Genomic DNA, 25,293 nt, shown 5'->3' with positions numbered 1-25,293 from the left:
AACAAAACAAAACAGAGAGAGATTATGAAGGAAACATCATAGAACCTTTTTTCCAGAAATGACCTTTGTCAAGTTTAAATTCTTAAAAAAAAAAAAAAACAAAAACAAAAACAAAAAAACACAGTGTAGGTATTTGTTCAGCAACTCAGAAAAAAGAAACAACTAATCAAATAAAACATCAGAGTCAGATTCCACTCCTGGGTGTCAGGTCATGGCTCACTGCCACTTCTTTGACCTTCCAGTCACTGTGCTCCAGCCACACTGGCCTCCAAGCAGGTTCCTACCCCAGGACCTTTGCATTTGCAGTTCCTTCGGCCTAGAGCTCTTTCCTCCTAGACGGCCACATGGTGCACTCTCACCTCTGACAGATCTTTGCTCAAATGCCTCCTTTTCAATGAGGCTTTCTATCTTTTTTTTTTTTAACATTTATTTGTTTTTGAGACACAGAGAGAGACAGAGTGTGAGCAGGGGAGGGGCAGAGAGACAGGGAGACACAGAATCTTTAGCAGGCTCCAGGCTCTGAGCTGTCAGCACAGAGCCTGACACGGGGCTCGAACCCATGAACTGTGAGATCATAACCTGAGTCAAAATTGGATGCTTAAACGACTGAGCCACACAGGCGCCCCTGAGGCTTTCTATCTTAAATGACATGCACACACCCTCCCCGTCCCACTTCTGCAGCCCCATCCCTCTCTTTCTCCCATAGTGTGATCACCATCTCGCATGTTTTATTTGCTTGTCTCCTAAGACCAAGATGCAATCTCTGAAAAAGGCAGTGGTTTTAGTTTTCTGTGTCTCCAGCTCTCAGAGCAGGGACTGTCACAAAGTGAACCCTTAATAAATACTTACGGAATAAATGAATCTTTTAGGGCTCAGGACATTGAGGCAATAGCTTTGAAACAAAAGCCAGCTGGAGCTGGAGCTATACCCTGCATGAGATCCCTGAGATTTAGTCCAGGATGAGCAGTAGATACAGTTTGCTGGTTACTGGAAGGAGGTACCACATTGTTCTCAGACATGCCAGGTGTTTGAACATTAAGCCACAAATAATAGGAGAGGAGAGTATAAAGATGGTCTCTGTTTCCTCCGTATTTGCATTATTGAAGAGCACCCGTGGTGTGGATCATCTAAGAGAAGTGGTTGTTCAACATCATTTCCATTCACCGCAGGCAAGTGTTTTACACCTGCATAGGCAAACGTGTGCCTATGTATATACACATATACATGTATGTGTTTAAAAGTATGCTGGTCAATGTACGTCAGACCTACTTTGCAAATCTAGTTTCCTTGGCATGGCTACTAAAATGAGCTTGCCTTTCCCCGACACAACCCACTGGTGATGTCTTTTGGAAGCCTGAATGCAGTTAGATGCATGGATAATCAATAGTAAATGACATTAGTCATGTCAGATGCGGCCGGTCTCCAGGTTCTGTATCTCCATGGAGCCTCTTATTCCTGAGATGGGCCTCTGACAGCTGCACAGAGTGGCCCCTCCAGGTAAATGTCTTATTACTTATTAGGCTTATTACTAATCAGGCTCCTACGTGAACCTCAGGTCTGGTCTCTCACTCTGGCAAATTGAGCTGAACAGCATGGGAGCCTCAGCTCCTGCTACTCTTTTTTGGGTCAAGGAAGGTCTGGAGAAGTGTCCAATCAGCTCTGCCCTCTGTTCTAGCTGGTCCTGTGGCTCCTCCTCACCAAAGATAATGACAGTTGGCAAGGGCCGGAGAAGCCTTGAGCAGAATCAGTTGAGTCCATTTGTCCAGGGTTCCATGCCCTAAGCCTGATCATAGAGTCCCTCGGCCATCAAAGAATGAAGGAAAGTCCCAAACAGAGGACACTCAGAGCTCCACGTGATCGCATCTGCCTCATGAGAAAACAGCACATAGAGAATAGATCCTGAAGTTGAAAGAGAATCACCATCTTTGCTTCTCCACCAAAAGTTCTCTTCATTCTGCTGCCTGGGTCCTATTGTATATCTTCGAAGTGTCTAACTTGGTCCGATCCTTATGAGAGTCCCTCCTGGCCACTGGAGTGAGGACTTGAGCTTCCCCTGGAATTGTAACTCTTATTAAGTCACTTTCGACCTGGGAGCCATTTGAGAATCTGATAAAAACCATGGACTCCTGCCCACCAAAAAAGAAGACACAAAGTTTTCACATAATTCTAGGGGTTCTGCACGTTCCCTGAAAATCATCCGTGAACATTCTAATCCTCATGTTACAGTCAGGGCACACACGTCAGGGTCTTGATCCTGACATTGGCTAACCTGTAATTGGCAAGTCATTTAATCCTTCTTGATGTGATTTGGGGACCCGTCACATGTACAGGGATGGTCTTTTCCTCTTTAATGTCTATGGTTATGTAATTATTTTGGTATCAAAGAGATTACTACCTTAAAAAGGAAGCAGAGAGGTCTCTCTCTCTCTCTCTCTCTTTTAAATCATTTTGGAGCAAACAGGTTAGAACCAGTTGGAGCAGGCTGTGCTCTCAGTTAACCCTGGATGAGGATGTGGTGGGCAGAGGGATATTTGGGGGGGGGGCATCTAGAAGCAGAGAATTCCTGCTGGGCTTTAGTCCTCTCGCAACTCAGATGATGTTAATCATAAACAGCAAGGCTGAGTTCTCTCGATTTTTTTTTTTTTTTTTACTGTAGTGACAAGAAGACGGAGCAATCCACAACATTTTAATTGTTAACGGGCTCCAGGGGAAAGGGCTGGTCTTGGTGACTGCTTGACATGATGGCATAATGTCCGATGCCTCCCCAGCGGTTGGCCGTGTTCCACATTGACTAGGTAATAATCTGCCGCATGCAGCTGGCTGGAGTAGATTAGAATGGTGAGCACAGACACTGAGCAATCAATGAGAGAGAAACATACCACCCTCCCAGAGTATCCTTCAAGACCGCCCAGAGTTACATCTGTCATTCTGAAATCCTGTTATGCCCAGAGAATGCTTTATTTGCAAGCTAGTTCATGTTTTCAAAGGTGGTGTTTGACACGCAGAGGCCTTATCCCACAGCTGCAGACCTGCATTTCTCGATAAGGCACTGAACTCATTTAGGTGTTTTAGGAGTTAGGGATTTGTGTACTGTTCACACCCATTTTTCCCCAGAAGAGGGATGTGAGTGAACTTCCCAATTCCTCCTGCCAAGAGTTTATCTGGCTTGGGTAAGGCATACTAAGTCTCTCGAGGGAGACACTCGTACAGAGGAGTCAGTTCATGTTTTAAAATGTGAATTCTTTTTTTTTTTTAATTTTTTTTCAACGTTTTTATTTATTTTTGGGACAGAGAGAGACAGAGCATGAACGGGGGAGGGGCAGAGAGAGAGGGAGACACAGAATCGGAAACAGGCTCCAGGCTCCGAGCCATCAGCCCAGAGCCCGACGCAGGGCTCGAACTCCCGGACCGCGAGATCGTGACCTGGCTGAAGTCGGACGCTTAACCGACTGCGCCACCCAGGCGCCCCTAAAATGTGAATTCTAACAGTACTCAGGGACACTGTGTCAACAGAGGCCAGGAAGAATTTAAATTGACCAGTCAGCTGGCCCTATATCAAAAAAGATTATGAAGGGACGAAGATTTGGAAAGCAGGATATAAATAATAACTCTTGAAGTACAGCTCCAATAGACAAGAGCACCACACCAGCTATTCACTAGTGGCCAGAGAAATGCAAATAAAAATAATAAGATATCATTTTATATCCATCGGGCTGGCAACAATAATGCCGAAAAGCTATTATATTTATCACTGGTGAAGATCTCTACAACAGAGTGTTCTTTCCCAAGGCCATTAGAAATGTAGCGTTAAACCTTTTTGAAAATCCTTCTGGCCGCTTCCTCTTACAATTATAATGACACCTACACTTGACCCAGCAACTTTGCTTTTAGGGTATGCTACAGAAGCAAACATATGTAAGAATGTTTATTGCATTGTGGTGATGAAAAACTAGACAAAAAGTAAAGTAAAGCTACAGATGATAAAATGACTGAAAATATATTGCATAGAAACAGTTAATTGGAGGATAGTTCCAGTTATTGATGAGAAAAGGAATGCACATTCAGTAAAGCGTGTGTGAAATGATCCCATTTTTTGGGAAAACTTCATACACATTTATGTATACATGGGGAAAAAAAAACTATGGAACGAACAAAATTTGTTATCAAAATGCATGAAGAAAGCTTATTTGATATAATCATGTTAACGAACTTATACAAAAGTATATGTGGAAATAGAAATGAAATAAATGTCACGAGGGCTGGGGAGGTGAAGAACACTGCACACGCCTGGCAAAAAGAAACACATTCAAATAGCAAAGTGTGCCTTGGTCCACGGAGGCTGCTATAATAAATTACCACAGACGGGCTGACTTATAAACACTACTAATATCATCACATTGGGGATGAGGCTCCAACAGATGAATTTTAGGAGAACACAAGGTACAATGATGAATTTCAAAGTGAGGCGCTCCCGAAACTAGAGGGAAGCTGAAAACCCCAGGATTTTCCCGGCCATCTGCCAGGAAGTGATGGCACAGTTGGGGAGGAGAGGGACTGGAACGATCCACCTTGCCTATTTCAGTAGTCAAATCTAATCATACGACTCCCTCCAATTGACATCTTCCATGCTCTTTATTATCCCAAGAGAAAGAGCTCAAGCTTCCTAATATCGCTTTGTAAACCCATTCCAGCCTGACTTTCCAGGCTTATCCTTCCAAGACACTAAATTGCTCACTCTTCCCTGAACAAACTTTACTCTGCCTTGTCACTTTGCCATGACAAATGCTCCTCCCTTTTCCAAACATAAAAAAATCCCATATGTCCCTCAAGGGCCCTCCAGAGCCATGTCAAGTGCCATCCTCTCGGAAGTCACCCATGACTACTGTGTGTTCCACTTCATGCATCCTACTAATACTGTAGACTCTCTATTCCTCTAAAGAATTTTATTTTTTACTTTCAAGGTGATACTTTATACATGTTTGGGTAAAGCATATAGGTAAATAGTGATGCACATTGTGATTAACATTTTGTCTTACACTTTTTTAGCTTTCCTAGATGTGTACATGCTCTTTCAAAAACCAGCATCATGTTGAGGCGCCCGGGTGGCTCAATCAGTTAAGCATCCAACTCTTGGTTTTGGCTCAGGTCATGATCTCACGGTTCATGGAATCAAGCCCCAAGTCGGGCTTTGCACTGACAGCTGGGACCCTGCGCCCTGCTTGGGATTCTCTCTCTCCCTCTCTCTCTGCCCCTCCCCTGTTTATGTGCACTCTCTCTCTCTCTGTTTCTCTTGCAAAATAAATAAACATTTAAAAAAATCCAGCTTCATGTTATACATACCCCTTTGAAAAATTTTCATTCAGTAACATGTGTTGAGTATTTTCCATTACATCAAATATTCTTTGCACCAAAATATTTAATTACTTTATAGTAGTCCATTGTCGGCTGAATCAACTCTACATAAAGACAAAAGAAATAAAAATATTTTATGTGTCTCATATTGTCAAATATTGAACAATCTCTTGTTCTCATTTTTTTTATTCATAATCATAATGTTGTGATACCCACTGCACTTAAATGTTTGCACACATCTTTGTTTCATGCCTCAGGATAAATAACTAGAAATGCAAGTCCTAGATCAACAGACTTGGTTATAATAATATTTTTAATATCTATATTTGAGGGGATTTATTTCCCACATCCTGGCATAAGCTTTTGCCAATGGTTGTCATTTCATTTTTTCTGAATAAAAGTTTAATTCATCTGGAATTGGTGCCTGTGACAGAGGTAGTCTCCAATATTGATGCTTACTTTCTCCAACGTAGAAGTAAAAGGCCTGTGTTTGGGCAAGATGAGTGGCTACTCAGAATGAAATACATTTCTCAGCCTTCTTGCGGGTATGACCTGGCCAATGAAATGTGGGCATAAGTGACATGCAATTTCAGGGTCTTTTCTCAAAAGGAGGGCCTTTATCCTCTCTTCGTCCTCCATCTAGCTGCTCACAACGTGTTCGTGCTACGTCTAGAAACATGCAGAGAGTGGGCGATTCATGTATTAGATTCACCACTCTACCCCTGCACTTCCTCCACCCAGATTACAAAATGATCATATACAACTATCATATTGAAGTCCTTGGATTCTTTCAGATCTCATATAGCAAATCTATATCCTAAACAATATAGGGTAAATTAAAGGCATAACTTTAATTTTGTCAAAATTGTTAATCCCCTGACACCCTGAGATTTATTGAATAATCCATTCTTTCTCCTACAAATATTTTTTTTTTCAGTTTATTCATTTATTTTGAGGGGGGGAGGAGCTGAGAGAGAGGGAGAGAGAGAATCCCACGCTGTTAGTGCAGAGCCTGACTCAGAGCTCAATCTCATCAACCATGAGTTCATGACCTGGGCCGAAATCAAGAGTTGGACACTTACCTGACTGAGCTACCCATGTGCCCCTCTCCTAATTATCTACATTCTTTTATTGTATTCTGGATTTGTATATGCATTCATATTCTAGATATGTAGATCTTCTTCAGTTCTAGGAATACAGATCCGGTATCACTGTGTTTGGCTTATTTTCTTTCTGGAGTTCAGTGGATACTGTGAGACACCACCAAGATCCCCCTGAGAGACTGAGGTATTAATTCCCCCACTTACTTCCTAGGACAGCACTCCGTTAAAGTTGCTCATCCAAGCTAAACTGCCTTCTCCTGTGAAAAGTTGAACTCCATAACTATTGCAGGAGAATAAAGATCCGGCTCCTTGTCTTCATTTGGGCAACTTTGAGCGGCCATCTTGGTTCCGGCTACCCCCTCAGGGAAAGGAGATGCTATAGGCACCTGCCAGTGCCTCTTTCCTCCTCTTTCGTTGCTTTTTTACTCTTTCACAGGGGTTGATCTTAAGTATATATCCTGGTAAAATTCCTACATATGATTCTCCACCTCAGAGCCAACTTCCAAAGGAATCCAACTTAATACAATAATTTATTAGTATTTGGTACAGTAAATCCCCCCTCTATATGCTCCAATTTCCAGAATTTCTTGACTTTATATATATATTCTTCAAAATAAAATTTTAGATTTGTGCTAGTCTTTTCCTATTTCATTTATATCTCTTTTTATCTCATCAATTTCTTCCTCTGCCCCCCCCCACTTTTTTGCTGTCATTTGTTCTTTCTTTGTGATTTTTTTGCTTCTAAGCTTGCCGGTGGCTCATTCTCAGAGCTGTCATTTTCTTCGAGTCCTCTTGATCCTGTCTCCTTTTACTTTTTATAAACAACATTTGTATACCTCATTTTGGTCTCATTATCTTTACCCATTCTCATGAGAGGAAATCTGTCATGCTGCTTACCAATAAGCAAAATATATAAATTATAAGTGGGGACACCCCATTGTTTGATGGTTTCATCTGCTTTTTGGGTCTCTGTGTGGAGGGTGACTGGATGGGTTCCTAAGAGAAATCTTCAGTACACAGGCAACTTCACCCTCTTTCACTGCCTGGACCTCTGTTATTCAGTTGCACTGAAGAAAAGGACTTGTGTGCACTGGAAAGTCTGTTCTGCTTGCCCTCCTGCTGTACCCCCACCCCTGCCCTGCCCCTACATACATACACACGTGAACACAAACTATGCTTATTTCACTCCTGGAAATTGCATTTATATGAATAGAACATGCTACTGTTAGCCTCCACTCCTATGAGGAGCTCATACCTTCCTTTTATTTCCTGCATGCTTGTTTTCTGGGACTCTCATTGAGACATGTTCAAGCAGAGGAGGATGGGAGAATTCATCTTCTATCTTAAGTCAGTGCCCAAAGTGTTGAAGATTAATTAGCATGTTATTGTTACTAGTGCAACCCCTATGTCTCCTCAGTATGGGAGTAAAGAAGGTGGGCTTCCAGATAGGAGTGCTTTGGCTTTTTATTTCCAGAAATCCTGTGTGACCCAAAACAAAATCTAGCAATGTGAGGCTTAGATATGCTGAATTTTTAGTTCACTTGTATCTATCAGATCGCTGGTGGGGATCACCATCACATTCTGTCATTGGCTTGTCTGTTAGCCTTAGCTTTTAAAGATACAAGGCTTTTTTTTTTTTTCATTTTTCTATAGCTTCACTGTTATTTTAACAGATTTAGAAAAGGCTGAAATAGGTTGCTACACAGATTTCATACTGAATGGGATTCCTGATTTTATTTTTAAAATGTACAGCCTCCCAACCTGATTAGGAAATTGGAACACTCCATTTGGTCATTTGACCAATTTTTTGCACGTCTTTTTTCTAGGCACAATAATTGAGTGTTTGGGCTAGGGAACTGTCTAGGATACTGCCTGGTGCTCAAATAACTTCTAGCGTACTCAGTGGTCAAGCGGTAACGTAACAAATAACAACAACATGGTGTGATGTGACACAGTTTTGTGTGTAGATGATTCACTAGAATGAGGAGAAGGAAGAGACCGTCGGTGCAGGAGTAGGAATTGGGGTTGAAGGAGGAAACTGTTACGGAAGTGATGCAGTTGACATACATTCTCAAAGGAGTAGGAGCAAATTGGGTGGACAAAAAGGAAAAATGGAACTCCAGGTGGAGACAACAGTCCATGCAAAGGTGCAGACAATGGAAGACCTTATTCGTCATGCTAGGAAATTTATAAACAATGGAAAACCTTTGACATTGATGTATGTTAAGCACAGGATGACAGGATCATATTTATATTTTACAATTTCCATTAAAAAAAAAGTTTCTCAAGGTGCCTGGCTGGCTAAGTCTGGAGAGCATGCAATTCTTGATCTCAGGGTCATGAGTTCAAACCCCACATTGGAGTCGAGCTTAAAAATAAATAAATAAAAATTAAAAAAACAATCGAGGCACCTGGGAGGCTCAGTCGGTTACCTATCCTACTCTTGATCTCAGCTCAGGTCTTGATCTCAGAGTGGTGAGTTCAAGCCCCTAGTTGGGCTCTACGCTGGGCATGGAACCTACTTAAATAATTATAATTAATAATATTACATGTTAGGAATTGTTATAATTTAAATAACTGGTGATCCTCTGGCTGAAGATTGTTTTAAGGAGCTTAAGTCTAAGGACTTGGGGAGAGATCTACAGAGCCCCCCACTTATTCAGAGAGAAACTGGAGTAAAATCTGCCTTGGCTTTTACTGGTTTTCCTTTTGTGTTCAAGAATTGGGCTCTGTTTTCCACTGTTATCCCTTATATTCCCTTATCTATTAAACCCATTCACCCAATGATAAGTGTTTTTTTTTTTTTTTTTTTTTTTCTTGTCTTAAAATGTATTGTTTGGACTTCTGTTTCTGGCCATAAGTCATCCAAAATACCCCGGAAAATCCTCCCATTGGAAAACAATTTTAAAGTCTGGATAAACCATTAAAAACTCTTGTTGAATACATGCCAGAAGTGGTAAGAAACCAAGGAAAATCCTCAGAGTGCAAAACGAAGCTAAAGTACAATCCAGAGAGTTAGCTAGGCTGAAGCCAAAGGCTGTCTTGAAGTGCCTTCCAGGCCTTATATACCTAGAACCTGAGTTCAAATGGAAGCTCTATAAATGCTTTAAGTCCTACTATAAATGCAAGGGTTCATACAAGGCAGAGGGCAGGCGGAGAACTTTTAATGGAAGTAGGACCCCTGAGGGACCTTAGAATCCATGAGAAAATAAATGATGGGGGAGAGGGGTGCACCTTACAAAGAAAGATAGGAGTACACTTGGCTTTCTCAGCTTTTGCTGTGGTAGGGAGTGTCCACCTGAAGATTTATATTCATCAGTCAGCTCTCCTGTGGCTTGAGGCTCAAATTACCACTGACCTTGATGTGAAGAAAAATTTCTTCAGTAAGAAACACAATTCAAACACATTAAAATGTAAAACTCCTCTTCACTAAAAGACTGCAGTTAGAGAGTAAAAGCACAAACTATAATCTGGGAGAGGATGTAGCAACAGGACAAAAGATTACTTTTGGCACTAGTTTGGTGATAATGATAATAATATTAATATTGTGACAAGACCAAGTGCTGGCAGGAATAGAGAGCAAAAGAGACTGTTGTGGATCTGGGAATTAGTATAATATTGTGGAAAACAATTTAATTGTATTAAATAATGTGAACATACATATATTTTATGACCCAGCAACTATTTTGTTCACAAAACAGAATGTGATTTAACAGTGAAAAAGTGAAATGGACAACTACGTGCAACCACAGGAATGAATTTCACAAACATAATATTGAGTAACACAATCAATCACAGATCATGTATGTATTAGATTAGTCAGGGTTTTCCAGAGAAACAATATATATATATATGAAAACCATGGAATCCAACTTAATACAATAATTTATTAGTATTTGGTAAAGTAAATCCCTCCTCTGTATGCTTCAATTTCCAGAATTTCTTGACTTTATATATATATTTTTTTCTTTTAAATAAAATTTTAGATTTGTGCTAGTCTTTTTATATTTCATTTGTATCTCTTTTTATCTCATCAATTTCTTTTTTCCCCTTTTTGCTGTCGTTTGTTCTTTCCTTGTGAATTTTTGCTTCTAAGGTCGCTGGTGGCTCATTCTCAGAGTTGTAGAGAGAAAGAGAGAGAGAGAGAAAGAGAGAGAGAGAGAGAAAGAGAGAGAGAGAGAGAGAGAGAGAGATTCATTGTAGGGAATTGACTCACATGATTATGGAGGCTGGGAAGTCCCAGGTTCTGCTGTCTGCAAGCTGGAGACCCAGGAGAGCTCTTGATACATTTCCACTCTGACTCCAAAAGGCCTAAGAACCAGGCAGCTTATGGTACAAATTCCAGTCCTGGGGCAAGAGACGACTAATGTCCCCATTCACACAGGCTAGAAAGGAAAAGAGGCAAATTCTTCCTTCTTCAACCTTGTTGTTCAGTTCAGGTCCAGGGAGGATTGGATGATGCCCCCAGGGACAGCAATCTGCCGTGATTCAGATGCTAATCTCAGCTGGAAACACCCCCCCCAGACAGACCCAGAAACAATGCGTTATCTGGCACCCCTTAGTATAGTCAAGTTAACACAAAATTAACCATCACAATGTACAGAATGATTTTTACGTAAAACCATATACCACTTATTTAAAATTTTAAAAGAAAATGTTAGGTATGAATAATATGTCTGTAAAACTATGAAGAAAAGCACGCGAGAGATTACTGTAAAAGTCAACACAGGAGCCGCCTCTCTAGGCGTGAAAGGCATGCCATCAGGAAGGGCCATCTGAGAAGTTCCCAAGGTCCTAGGACTGTAGCACCAGGACATAAGTTTGATTTGCTTTGTTCTTCATCTCAACATGGATTTTATAATCAGCAATGGCCTCCATAATAAAACAAATGAAAACATGTAGTAAGTTCTGTTTTTCATTCTCTCCTGCCTGTCTCAGGATTCACTACTCTCCTCTGCTCCGGTCTTCCAAGTCCTTACTCTTCAGAATGGCGGGTGCTTGGATTTTGTGTTGGTCAGGTTAGGCTAGCTGGAAGCCACCACCAGACCCCAACGTGTCAGGGGTTTAGCACAAGGCAGTTTATTACTTTCTCACAGTTGTTCAGGTCTGTGGGTCATCTCGACGGACAGCCATTCAGGCACTCACGCTGATGGACACTCTTTCATCCTTACACTCGATCTCTCTGGACAACACCGTCATTGTCTGGTCCAAAGGCAGAAGTGGAGAAGCATGTGCCAGAGTGTTTCCTGATCTGGAAGGGAGCCACGTTACCTTTGTCACACTCCATTGGAGAGAACTTTGTCACATGACCATCCAGGGAGCTTAAGATGTGCCCAAAAAAGAAAAGACTGGATTTTGCTGCCAAAATACCTCACCCTGGACCCAAAGCAAACAAATTCTCGTATGTTGACTTGATGTGCCTTTTAATCTCCTTTAAATACCCTCTCTTTTTCTCTGTCAGAGCAGATACTTCATCGCCTCAGAAATAAATTGCTGCTGAACAGAAGAAATGGTATGGAATTTCTAAAACTGTGAATCCTGATAAGTGTGACTCTTGGCGAATGACTGTTACCTACCTACGTACCCACATCGATGCTCTTTTTTCCGTTTCACCTTCACATCAAGGACATGGCCACTGGGATCGCAACTTTATGGATGAGGGATTTCTATTAGACCCATCACCTCAGACAGGCTCCCCCCAGTCCCTTTACCCATGTGTTCGTGAAAACCAAATCTCAATGTCATCTTGTTGAGCACAGTTGGAGCCAAAGTCGCCTTGGTCCCCTATGTGCTTCTCTAGGTAGCCATCTTCACTTAAATTTTGGCCTGAAGCTCCTGATCTGCTAGAGTATCAATGCTATGAGATTTTTCCTGCTCTTCTAACTAGGATTTTTCAGTCTGGATAACTTGGCCACCATCTGACTGGCAAGGAGAGTCTTCCCTTTCTGTCCTGAGTGGCCAGTGCCTAGCCTTGAGTTTGCAGAGTGGGGATGGCATAGCATCCCATTGTTCCTCAGCTGGAAGCACCGTTGCAGCTGCTTTCCTGGGCACAAGGACCTCGTTCTGAGCAGTGAGTGCTTCTCAGAGTGCTGGGCACATGGTAGAGCTCATGAAAGTTTCTTTGGATAAATGTCTACACAGCAGAGCATACTATGGTAGACATAGTCATGATAGTTTCCCCTTAATGTATGGGTTTAGAAACTATAAAAAGGAGAATCTATGGAATACTATTGGTAATTGATGTCTTCCCCTTGCTCTAAATGGCTTCCTTTTCCTCATATAATGCTAAGAGCTTCTAATTTTCTCCCATTAGTTGAAAACTCAAGTAACCGATTCAGAGAAACAAATGAACACGTATTACCACTTTGTGTGACTGTGCGTCCCATCTAAATCAGTAGAAGGCAGTGAAAACCCTATATGTTTTTTCTCAACTTCTTTCCTTCTTCAGAACAATTTCTAATCCAATCATTTCAGTAAATCCTTCTTATATTTGCTCCTTTTCCAAAGAGATTCTTGGCGCTTCATTTGCTTACCATTGCCAAAGCTACAGCTGTGGTTTGCATACCAAGGGTCCTGTGACTCAAGCGACATCTCCCCTTCCACTTTGTGTGCTCCCCGCAAGAATGATTTTGGTGGCACAACACAAAATAAAACAGCGTTGAGGTTGAGTCACTGTTCCTTCACTCCAACTTCCAGCTTTGACACCTACGGAGGCTGCCTGGCCAGCGCCACCATCCCCGCCCAGTGGGCGCCAGCAGATCGGCACAGACTCAAGCTGTGGACGGTTTCACAGTTGACACAATGCAGACGAACCCTCCCCTCCCCCTCCCAGTCCCAGTACGTCCACTCTCCTCTGTGCCCATCTGGCACCAGGAGGAATCTGAAGGAGGCTGGTGTTCAGAACCCCTGTTCTGACATGGAATGCATTCTTCCTTTTACCATGAAGAGATAAGACAGGTCAGAGACATAAAACCCACCATACCCAAGGGGCTGGTGTTTCTCATTGTGTGACAGGTTTCAGAATCAAAATGAAGGATGTTCAGAAATGAACTTGGGACTGCATCCTTCACTGAGGCCATCAAAAATCAGTCAGGGTACCAGAAAAATCAAAATTCGACTCTTGAGTTTATTTGAGTGTCTAATTTATACTAGGCTGAAAATTGCATAGGAATGTGAACTTTGTTTAACTTACACATCAGGGAAATGCCTTTCACAGTAGATGGGCCTGTTCCCTACCCTTACGCAGTCCTGAAGACAACTCTTGGTGATGTAATCACCAGAGAGTCTCAGATCTGATCCACAAATAACTAGCTCATGCCCAAGATAAGAACTGGTTGCAACTCATTAATTCAGTTACTTAAGGGACATTCACCAAGCAATTAATATATTGCAGACACTGAGTTAGATGCTGGTACTACCAAAAGGAACAGAGGAGTGTTGTTTCTGAAGGGCGAGATTCACACGAATATTGAGGCAGAGCCTTCATGGTGTGAGTGAGAGTGGCCAGGAGCTCAAATTTTAGACTGTGTCCATTTTTTTCTTGAGCAAACATTTATGAAGAGCCCCTGTGTGCCAGCATTGTACTAGATGACGGTGCAAGAATGCGAAGCAAGGCCGACCCTGTCCCTGACTCTATGACTATCAGAGGATTCAGAAGATACAATAAGCAATTACAATAATGCGCTATGATAGGGAAGCTCGGCACCATGGAAACGTGTAGCAGGGACATCCTGGTCTGGGAGGGGGTGGGTCAGGGATGTAATTCAGAATCCGGAGACTGACACATACAGCTATCAGTGACAGGCAGAGGGCAACATCCACAGACTTCAGCTGGAGGGGGAACAAAATCCATTTTCTTTTATATCACCATTTTATTCACACATCAGCATCCCCTCATTTCTATCTACTTATTCCTGAAAGCAGTCCTTTTATAAGCTCTACACATGCTGATTAAACAAAGGGGATTCTAGAAGGGCGGACAAAGCATTAGAGATGGTTTCATTTTATATAAATGCCAAATTTTCTGCCTCAGTAAGGTTGCAGCTGTGACAAGAATTAGGCTGCTTGCTAGGTCATATATTTTCTAAAGTACCATGCAAAGAAAATATTAATACATCAGGGAAAGCGAAACAAATAGACTCAATTATTTTAAAACCTTGTGAGTAGACAATTTTTATAATAAAATGAATAATGCAGCATGTTGAATAAACAAAGAAAATTATATTCTTCATATGAAGTGAAGAAGGATTCTCTACTTAAATCTGAGCGTACGAAGAATGGATCCTAAATGTAGTCTCTTGTTCTGCACAGGCTTCGGAATGGAAGTTGGATTGATCGGTATTTAATTAGCCAAACATCATTTTCTATATAATAATCTTCGATGCATTTGTGGCAACTTAGAAATTAGAATTCTATGAATCACAATTTTTTTTTTTCATTAACTACAAATAGTCTCTGCATGTGGGGTGGATGAACTAGAAGACTGTTCCCAGACGTATGGCCAAAGTATGAATTTTAACCAATGATATAATGATCTGATTCACAGCAGAATTAATCAGCACGGGCTGAATAATGTTTAGTCATAAACTAGATGCAGATCAGTAATTAACACCAGGTTGGTAATTAGCTATGCTTCCTGGTTGCAAACAGCACCTCTCCATGCAGCACGAAATAACTCCTTTTGTATTCTGCTCTGTTTTCTTTCATCCTGTGTTTGGACTTTAGTCACAGAGGGATTGATGTTTACCGCAAAGAGCCTGGAGTCAGAAGATCTATATTCGGGTCTCCAGGCTGCTGGAAGTTAACTGTTTGACCTTAACAAAATAAGTCCTACACTTCTCTTCAGCTTGCATATCTGCAAGATGAAGGTACTTCATAAAGCCGAGTTGTGAAAAGAATAAAAGATCACGAATATAAAAGCGTGCTGAAAACAATGCTAACAGGCAAATGTAAAATATTCAAATGGTCTATGCATAAATGCATAAATACATAAATACAATCACATATCACGATGATAATTAATGTTAACCAAATTATCGCTTAAGGGATATCAAAAAGAGCCTGTCAATATAATTTTCATTTCTAAACCAACGAAAGCCAGTAAGATGGTCTCTGTGTGTTTTTATGTTTTAAGTGATGAGACCCTTGTTAGGTATTATAGTCATATATAACAGAATGATATATGCCGTATATGCATATGGTTTTTTGAAATTCAGAACTACGCAAAGGAGGCGATGATCACTAATTTATCTGGCTGTCTAGCACATTTTGCATCACTTCTCTAAATAAAAAATCAATAAAGAAGGCTGATAAATGGGCTCCTCTCAGGAGGACTAAAGACAGAGACAGATAAAGATGCTTTGTTTCTGAAACCTCTAGCCTGGAATAAATTACCCAGTCATGAGCCAAAGTCATCTGCAATTAATTCCAGTTATAAATTTCAGTCGAGAGACGTGCGGAGGGCCTGATATAGCATCGTGTCATTGGTTTGCATATTTTTACCAAGTGTATGTGATTTTAATAGTGAAGATCTTTAGTCTTAAACCTTGTGCAATTTCTGTAAGTTGTTTTAAACATGTAGTCTCGAGAAGACAGACATATGTTTGCATTAATATTTAGCTTATTTTTTTCTTGTGTTCATCAGTAGGAAAACTTCATATAGCATCAAATAGAGAAAAATCACTTTTTCTCTATTTAATTCTCAGGTTTGCTTCTCAAACAAGTACTGTCATAAATGTGTCTAAACTTATGGAGGATTAATCACATTAAAATGATACATATATCTACACCATGCTCATTTTTTATACTGTTTAGTGTGATAATGCACAGAAACCAACGTATTGCATTTGTGAAATCTTTTCAGAAGTCATTTTCTAGTTTTTAGCAAAAATATTATGATAGAACTTCCAGCCTGACAAGATGACACAGGCTTCCCAAGCATAACTGTCAACTCCGGAAATAATGCAATAATAATAATAATAATAATAATAATAATAAAAGTAAACAAGAAGTCTGAATGGTGGTAAGCAGAAGTCAAGCTGATTTGGAACCTTAGGACTGGAGGAACACTTCAGTGCAAGGGTATCTTGTGTCTTCTCGCAACCAACAGAGTAAGGTCATTGAGACCCAGCATTTCCTGACCCTCAACCTGGCAACAAAATACAGCCCAGGTAAATTCATTCCTTTCCTGCATCGAATGGGAGACACTCCGACAACATTAGTAAGCCTGACACCACTAGCAAGGCAAAATAATTAGGAGCCTCATCAACGAAAAAAGACAAGGGCGTGTACTCTCCCCAGGAGCCCCCATACTCCTGCACTGTTGAGATTCACTGATGCAGGGGGCCAGAACTGGCAAGAGGGACCAACTTACCACAACAGACTTAGTCTGGGAAGCCTCCTTTATCCCCTGGGCACCACAAACCTAATGCTAATACTCCTGATATCCCTTCTCCTACTGGGAGCCACCAGGGTCAACATGTGGAACCAGTGGGAGGGACTCAGCCATAACAAATGGTCAATCCCACTCTCCAAAAGGCACCAAGGTGGACGCTTGGACCCAGCTATAGGGATGCAGCAACATAAGCAGCAACCTGAAAAGACTTTTTGATATGCAGGTGCAAGAATCCTCTTCCGTGCTCAGGGACACCAGAGAAGACAGAAAGCACCAGTTGGGGGATCTCTACGTAGTGCTCCTTCAGAATCCCAGCCTGGGAAAATCCTTTCTGTCCCCATAGGCAGCACAAGCAGAGACCTGAGGAAGCCTCAGAAGACTCAAATGAGCCAAAGTAACGCTTCAAATGCACAGCCATTGGAACCACAGCCCACAAAAGCAGCCCAAGGTTTGACTGTTAAACCTAAACAGGGAGACTTCCTACTAAAATAAAAGATATAGGGGCGCCTGGGTGGCTCAGATGGTTAAGCAACCGACTGCCGCTCAGGTCACGATCTCGCAATTTGTGAGTTTGAGCCCTGCGTCAGGCTCTGTGCTGACAGCTCAGAGCCTGGAGCCTGCTTTGGATTCTGTGTCTCCCCTTCTCTCTACCCCTCCCCTGCTCATGCTCTGTGTCTCTCTGTCTCTCAATAATAAGTAAACGTTAAAAATTGTTTTTTTAAAAAGATACAGCAGGACCCACACTCCTAATGTATTAGACAAAATATCCAGGATACAATAGAAAATGATCTTTTGTGTTAAGAGTCAAGAAAAACACCTTGAATAAGAAAAGACAACCATTGACTCCAAAATGGGGATGAATTAGATGTTGGAATTCTCTGACATTACCACCAAGGATTTTAAAGCTTACGGAATAAAAATGCTTCAACATTTAAATGCTTCAATTTTAAAATGCTTTTAAAATTTGTTGAGACAAATGGGAAAATAGACAAGCTCAGCAAAGAAATCAAATATTAAAATAACCAAATACAAATTATAGAATAAAAAAATACAAGAGGCAGAAAAGCTCAAAACTCACTAGATGAGCTCAGTCATAGAATGGAGAAGACAGAAGATAAAATAAGCGAACTTGAGGACAGATCAATAGAATTCCCCTTATCTGAACAACATGGAAGACATACACTAAAGAAAAATAAATTCAACAGACCCTCAAAGACCAGTGGGACAATAATAAATAATCCAGCATGGGTATATCAAGAATCTTAAGGAAAGGGTGAAAGAGAGTGAGAGTAAAAGAGTATTTGAAAAAGTAATGGCTAAAAACTTCCCAAACTTGGTGAAAGATATAAACCTATAGATCCAAGTATCCAAGCAAACAAACTCCAAATGCCATCTGTATTTGGATATCCATATCCAAATTAAACGTTTAGAAATAAAGGACAAAGAAAAATCTTGAAAGCAGACAGAGAGGAAATGAATTGGGGAACACCATTCAAATAACAGATTTCTTATCTGAAATCACAGAGTCCAGCAGGAAGTAGTGCAATATCTTGGAAATGCTGGGGGAAAAAGAACTGTCGGCTACAAATTCCACATTTCACGAAACTATCCTTCAAGTACGAAGGGGAAATAAAGACATTCTCATATAATGGAATAGCAAACCTATCCTAAGAGAATGGCTAAAAGACATTTTAAAAGACACAAAGGAAAGAATAAAAGAATCCTGGAGCATCAAGAAGGAAGAAGAAAAACAGCAGAAATATGGGTGTATACAACAGATTGTCCTTTTCCTCTTGAGTTGTATAAATCACATTTGATTTATAGCATCATAGGATACTCAAGACAATGATATTTTAAAATTTAGAAGGGAAATGAAAAGAATGCTTCTATACTTCATTCAAAGTGGTAAAATATTGGTATAATATACACATATATATTGTAGTACCCAAAGTAACAACAATGAAAACTAAAGAGAGAGATATTATATATAATTATTCCCCATTTCTTGTCCTACATGTAAGGATCTTAGAACTCATCACTCCATCCTAACAAGAGAAAAGCTGAATAGCAAGGTAAATTATCAGGGGTACAGAATGGCATTACATGTTTATAAAGTTCAATTCTCCAAGAAAACATAATCCTTAATGTGTGTGCACCAAACAACAGAGTGTCAAAATCTATAAGGCAATAACTGGGAACTGCGAGGAGAAATAGGTGAATTCATTATCACAATTGGAAACTATAACATCCCTCTATCAGAAATGGACAGATCCATCGGGCAAAAAATCAATTAAGGAAATAGTTGAACTCACCAGCCCCACCAATCAACTGTACATAATTGAGATCTATAAACTATTCCATCCCAAAACAACAGAATCCACATCCTTCTCAGGCTCACATGGAGCATTCACCAGGATAGATCACATTCTAGGTCACAAAACACAACTTACCAATTTAAAAGAAAAACGATTATGCAATGTCTGCTCTGAGACCACAAAGGAAGTAAACTAGAAATCAATAACAGAAAAATAACTAGAAAATTTCCAAATATGTGAAGATTAAAAAATACACTTTTTTCCAAACAACTAGACACCTAAAAGTTCTTAGTTTATTTTATTTTTTTAATTTTTTTTTCAACGTTTTTTTTTTTTATTTATTTTTGGAACAGAGAGAGACAGAGCATGAACGGGGGAGGGGCAGAGAGAGAGGGAGACACAGAATCGGAAACAGGCTCCAGGCTCTGAGCCATCAGCCCAGAGCCCGACGCGGGGCTCGAACTCACGGACCGCGAGATCGTGACCTGGCTGAAGTCGGACGCTTAACCGACTGCGCCACCCAGGCGCCCCAGTTCTTAGTTTATTAATCCTCTCATGAAAAATCTGCACAACCATCACAGATAAAGTCACTACAGAACCTTTACTCCTATTGTCCAATCTCCAGCTCACTTTTTGTCAGCACCACCACTGGCTTTTGCAGTTCCCCTGACTTTCTCCATTCTGTTCTTGAGTTCCTTTTGCTGAATTCTTGAGACCTTTTTCTTCTCATTCAGGCCATGTCTTGCAAGTCTACATTTGGGATCACTTTTCTTTGCATAATCCAAAGAATCACAAATCATGCCAAAGCCAGTTGTCTTCCTACCATCAAAATGGATTCGGAGTCCAAATACAACAATGGCATCTGGTGTGGCCTTGTGCACTTTGGCTAGTTTTCCCCCAAATTTCTGTCTTAGGTACTGCTGCCTTTCCAGGGTGAAGAACATCAATGACCATTCATTTCCACTGAAGTAGTTGGTTGGTCATAAATTTCCTGGTCCGGATAGTTACTGTGTCATTCGTTATGGTGGCCGAGCCAATAACACGCATTTAAATGTGTTATTTAAAGAATAACACATTTCTCTCAAGAGACATTTAAAAATATCTTGAACTACTGAAAGGAACAATCCAGATGACAGCCCTGCCTTAGTTTAAAGCTAGGTTCTCTTTTCTGCTTATTATGGATCTTTGATAAGAAATACAATTGCTGAGAAGTCTGTTTTGCTTGCTGTTTGCTACGAGCATTGTGAGGCCTTTCCTGAATGTAACCCGCTGTGTAGTAGAATGGGTTGTAAACCTTCCTAAATGTAGTCTGATATGTACATAAACTAAACGGCATTTCTCGCTTCTGTAAACCTGCTTGCTTAGCACATTCCTCACCTACCCCCTTCCCCCTTCCCCCTTTTTCCTCCCGCCACAAGTAACGGACAAAGCCTTCCCGTCAAAGGACAGACAAAGGACGCCCAATCAGAGAACAACAAATGTCCTTACTTTAAAATCAACTAATCAGGCCCCTCATAATTTGAAACCTCCCCTGTGCTATTTGTCTCTGTCTATAAAAACGCTGTACCAACCCTGATCGGGACCTCTTAGCGTCACCGGCAACGAGTGCGCAGAGGTCCAGGTTCGAACCTGCAATAAACGACCCTTGCCGCTTGGCTTTGACTTACGACTCTGGTGGACTTTTGTGGGAGGTTTCGGAACTTCAGGCATTACACTACACTAACATAAAATAAAACAAAATTTGTGGGATGCAGAGAAGCAGTGCTTTGAGGGAAATTTATAGCACTGAAAGGATGTGTTAGAAAACAACAAAAACCTAACATTAAAAAGCTAAGTTTCTACCTTTGGAAACTAGAAATAGAAGAGCAAATTAAGTCCAAAGTAAACAAACAAACAAAAATGGAGTTGGACCAGAGATTAATGAAATGTAAAACAGGAAATCAATAACGAAAATTATTGAAACCCAAAGCCAATTCTTGGAAAAGATCAATAAAATTGATAAACCTCTCGGCAGGTTAACTAAGAAAAAGAGAGAGAGAGAACACACTACTAATTACTAATCTCAGAAATGAAAGACAGGATATCACTACACCTCCCACAAAAATGGAAATAATAATAAAGAAATACCACGAATAACTCTATGCCCACAAATTTGATAACATAAATGAAATGGACCAATTCTTTGAAAGACACAGTCTGTCACAACTCACACAAGAAGAGACAATCTGAATAGCTCCTATCTAGTAAATAAATCTAATCAATAATTACTAATCTTCCAAAACATAAAGTACCAGGACCAGTTGTGTTCACTGGTGAAATCTACCAAACATTTAAAGAAAAAATTATGCCAAATTCTTTGTAATCTCTTTCAGAGACAGAAACGGAGGAAATACTTCCTAACTCATTCCATGAATCCAGCATTACCCCAATACCAAGACCAAAGACACAGCAAAAAAATAGAAAACTATTAACCCATATTTCTCATGAACATGTATAAAAATATCCTCAACAAAATATTTGCAAATAGAATGCAACAATGTAGAAAAAAGTATACATGTGACCAAGTGGTAATTATTCCAGGTATGCAAGACTGCCCAAACACTCAAAAATCAACTAACATAGTCCTTCCTATCAATCAGCTAAAGAAGAAAAATTATACGATCGTATAAATAGATGGCAGGAAAAGCATTTGACAAAATACAACACACATTCATGGTGAAAACTCTCATTAAACTAGGAATAAGGAGGAGTTCCTCAACTTAATAAAGATTATATACAAAGACCCAATAAGGGCAGCTCCTGCTAGGTCTGAGTGTTTCTATTGGCTGCTCCATGGTAACTATGTGCAACCAAAAGGCTCAGATGAAATGATCAAAAATGCCAACATGTTGGAGGAGATGTAACAGGATGCAATGGAGTGTGCTACTCAGGTCTTGGAGAAATAGAACATAGAGAAGGACTTTGTGGCCCATATTAAAAGAGTTTGACAAGAAGTACAACCCCACCTGGGACCTCATCGTGGTGAGAAACGTTGATAGTCATGTGACACATGAAACCAAACACTTCATCTACTACCTGGGCCAAGTGGCCATTCTTCTGTTTAAATCTGGTTAAGAGCCTGAACTGTGTCACACACCCAGTGATCCATCCCAAAACAAGGACTGCAGCCTTGCAGTATTTGGAACTTCCAAATACTGAAATCTTCAGTTTTGCCTAAGGGGACACCTTGATCTTCAAACCTTTATTGTGTTGTTTTGTATACGGTATTTTCCGTGCAAATTTTTTTGATTATAAAACAATTAGCAAAACAGCTTACATTTGTATTTATTTTCTTTCTTTTAAGATTTTTCAACATTTATTTTTGAAAGAGAGAGAGCATGAGCAGGGGAGGGGCAGAGAGAGAGGGAGACACAGAATTCGAAGCAGGCTGCAGGCTCTGACCTGTCAGCACAGAGCTGGACATGGGGCTCAAACCCACAAACCCTGAGATCATGACCTGAGCTGAAGTTGGTTGCTTAACCAACTGAGCCACCCAGGCACCCCTTTTTGTATTTATTTTCTATTCCAAACAACTCTCCCCATGTTTTTCTCTTCAAAATCCATTCTTTTCAAAAAACAAAACAAAACAACAAAAAATCTGTTGGAGAAATAAATATATATACAAAACCCTAAAGCTAACATCATAGTGGTGAGAAACTTGACATTTTTCACTAACATTATGCATAAGACAAGGGTTTCCACTCTTAACACTCTTTTTCAATATTGTACTGAAAGTCCTTATTAATGCAATAAGTAAAAAAAATACTAAAATAAATATCATGAAGAAATACATATAATTATCTTTTTTCACAGATGACATGATTGTCTATGTAGAAAGCCCAGAAGAATCAACAAAAAATTCCTAGAACTAATAAGAGATTGTAGCAAGTTTACAGAATATAAGATTAATGTACAAAAGCCAATTGCCTTTTTTCCTAGATACAAGCAATGAACAAGTGGAATTTAAAATTAAAAACACATTACCATTTACATTAGTCCCTCCATAATAAAATACTTAAGTATAAAACTAACAAAATATGGACAAGTACTATAGGAGGAAAACTACAAAACTCTGCGAAATCAGGGAACTAAATAAATGGAGAGATGTTCCATATTCGTGTACAGGAAGACCCATTATCAAGATATTAGTTCTTTATAACTTGATTTGTAGATTCAATGCAATCCCAGTCAAAATCTCAGCAGTTGTTTTATGGATGTTGACAAACCAATTCTATTTTTAAAAAAAATTTTTTTTAACGTTTATTTATTTTTGAGACAGAGAGAGACAGAGCATGAACAGGGGTGGGTCAGAGAGAGGGAGACACAGAATCTGAAACAGGCTCCAGGCTCTGAGCTGTCAGCACACAGCCCGATGTGGGGCTCGAACTCACGGACCGCGAGATCATGACCTGAGCCGAAGTCGGATGCTTAACCGACTGAGCCACCAGGCGCCCCAACAAACCGATTCTAAAGTTTATATAGAGAGGTGAAAGATCCAAGATGGCCAAAACATACTGAAGGGGAACAAAGCTGGAGGACTGATACTACCCAACTCAAGATGTACTATAAAGCTACGATAATCAAGACAGTGTGGCATCAGAAAAATAAGAGACAAATAGATCAACAGAACAGAATAAAAGGCCCAGAAATAGACCCACAAAAATAGAGTCAACTGGTCTTTAACAAAGGAGGAAATTCAATACAATGAAGCAAAGACAGTCTGTTTAACAAGTGGTGCTAGAACAACTGAACATCCACATGTAAAAAAAAGGAATCTGGATACAGATCTGTTTAATGTGATTTCTATCAAAGTCCCAGCAAGGCTTTTTGTGACTATTGACAAGCTTCTTCTAAAATTTATATAGAGGGAGGAGCAGCCAAGATGGCAGAACAACATGGAAGTTTTTTTGTGTGTCTCACGTCCATGAAATACAGCCAGACCAACACTAAACCATCCTACACACCTAGAAAACTGATTGGAGGACTAACACAACAATCTGCACAACCTGAACCATAGAATTCAGCAGGTACACGGCACGGAGAAGTGAACGTGGGGAGTGAGAAGGTGCAGGAAGGGAGGTCCTTTGTGAATAGAGAGAGGACGGAAACTGGGGGTGGGGTGGGAGAATACGGGAAAAGCACCCCTCCCCAAAAGCAGCTGGAGAGAAAGTGGAAAATTGGAAACAGCCGCAGGGACTAAACTAAAAAGGGAGAAAGGAGAAAGGAGAGGGTTTAAATTCCATTAAGACTGTAAACAAGGGGAGGGCAAAGGCTGCAACTTCGCAGCTTGATACCTGGCGGTGCTCTAGTGGGAAGGATGAATCCCCAGGAACAGAGTGGGGTCCGAGAAGTTCTCAGGCCACATGAGGAAAAGCAGTTCCACTGCTGGAAGGACATTTGGTAGAGACTGTTGAAGCCATCTGGTCCCAGCAGACCCCAGAAAATGGCCACATGCGCTGGTGCTGGAACAAGGTCGTTAAGGGGGAAGCCTCGTGACAGATGTGTGTTGTGATTTTCCATAATCCCTGAAACGCTGCTGCTACACTATCTTGAGAACTTTTTCTGGGGCAGGCTGGCACCTGGCCGCAGTCTCAGGGCACCAGCAGCAGCAGGGTCCAGCGGGCGTTCCTGGGTGCAGCTGACATTCGGCCATTGCTCATTTGGCCATTGCTTGGTGAGACCCTCCTGCAGAGGGGTAGAGCAGGTGAAAGCTGCTGTGCTTTGGAAGTAAGGGGCTGGGAAAAACAGCCACATCTGAGGGAGGTACTGCCTGGGGCCTGGTCATGAGAGTGAAAAAGTGGGGAGTGGAGGAGAACTGAAGACAGGGGACGGGTGTGTGATTGCTGATCTGGGAGAACAGACTGGGTAGCTGGGTGGCGCCATTTGCACCACTCCCACGCACGCGCATATGCACCTACGAGCCCCGTGATAATCCACCTCAGTAGGCTAGCAGCGCCGTCTAGTGGAGAGCAGAGCTGTTACACTGAGCCCCGCCCAACTGGGCCAACTTTGCTCTTCAAGAACACAAGTCTCACCGCCTGCATAGTTTATGGACTATAAAGTGCTACATAGACTGACTTTTAGGGAAAAC

At 40.8% G+C, this 25,293-nt stretch overlaps 1 long non-coding RNA gene and 2 pseudogenes across 1 annotated transcript in view; 1 reads left to right on the top strand and 2 right to left on the bottom strand.

The window, feature by feature from the left end:
* Positions 1-2,672: 2,672 nt before the first annotated feature.
* The window catches only part of LOC147581543 (uncharacterized), a 63,211-nt gene continuing 40,590 nt past the window's right edge, over positions 2,673-25,293 (bottom strand). The window contains exons 2-4 of the long non-coding RNA XR_015250017.1: positions 5,812-6,021; positions 5,341-5,456; positions 2,673-2,820 (exon numbers count right to left, since the gene is read on the bottom strand). This is a non-coding gene — a long non-coding RNA (uncharacterized LOC147581543). The remainder of the gene's footprint in view (positions 2,821-5,340; positions 5,457-5,811; positions 6,022-25,293) is intronic.
* Positions 19,774-20,269, bottom strand: LOC112869852 (small ribosomal subunit protein eS24 pseudogene; annotated as a pseudogene).
* On the top strand, positions 22,049-22,326 carry LOC112870025 (dynein light chain 1, cytoplasmic pseudogene; annotated as a pseudogene).

This window comes from Puma concolor, chromosome B1 (genome assembly GCF_028749965.1).
Source record: "Puma concolor isolate L17-30 chromosome B1, mPumCon1.1.hap2, whole genome shotgun sequence".
In the NCBI taxonomy this organism is placed as follows: Eukaryota; Metazoa; Chordata; class Mammalia; order Carnivora; family Felidae; genus Puma; species Puma concolor.
The sequence above is the reverse complement of the archived record's forward strand: the minus strand, read 5'-3'. Positions and strand labels throughout refer to the sequence as shown.